Below are 982 nucleotides of genomic sequence, written 5' to 3' on the forward strand. Positions count from 1 at the left end.
CACTTTATCCACATTTCACTTAGCTGTTTTCTGTGCATGATGACAAATCACACTGAAGACTGTTTGATGAATATGTCTATGAATGTTATCCAATTACACCTTAGTGTAGCTGATGCAATGAGTACGTACTACAGCTAGTAGTTCGAAGATGCCTCTCCAGTGATGTTTTTGGAAACTGAACTGCTTATTTTCAATTTGCCTTTTCATGCAGGGTACACATCGATGTACACTGTCTTGCTGCTGATGACACTGTATTTGTGAAGTTTCTGTGAATATGCTGATAGCTCTTTCTTTATAAAGCCATACTGTTAACCGGGAGTGGCAAAACCTGGTGCTAGAGGAAAGGCTGTGAAGTTTCAGTTTGGCCCAAACTTTTGAGAAAGCACATACACTGTATGCAACAAATGTTCTCAAATTATCTGCTTGAAATTAAGTTGACAGGTAGTCAAAAAATGTTGTTTACATACAAAAACATGTGTTGCTCAAAACTAACAAATCAGTGTTAGAATAAGAGGTAACACTTTTACAGTACGGTTCTAAACACCAATTAATTCAATAATAAGAATGAAATAATATTTTTTACTTCTTTTATTAATTTAGGTTAATATAAATTTCTTTCTCTCTCTCTCTCTCTGTATACTATATATGTATATATATATATATGTATATATATATATATACATATATATATATATTATATATATGCTAATACATTAGTTAATACAAATGTAAAATTAACATTAGCAAATGTATTATGAACAATGAATTAACAATGAACAATAGTATGTTAATAAATTAACATGAACCTACTGTAAATTAATACATGCGACAAAAGCAGCTGTTCATTGATAGTATTAGAGACCTAATGCATTAACTAATTAGTTAAATTCAGTTTAACAAATTGAACCATATTGTAAAAGTGTTACTGGTTAACCATAATTAGTTTTGATTAATACAGTGGTAAAAGCTGTGCAATATGAAC

Source organism: Abramis brama (genome assembly GCF_963993115.1).
Source record: "Abramis brama genome assembly, chromosome: 2".
Lineage (NCBI taxonomy): Eukaryota > Metazoa > Chordata > Actinopteri > Cypriniformes > Leuciscidae > Abramis > Abramis brama.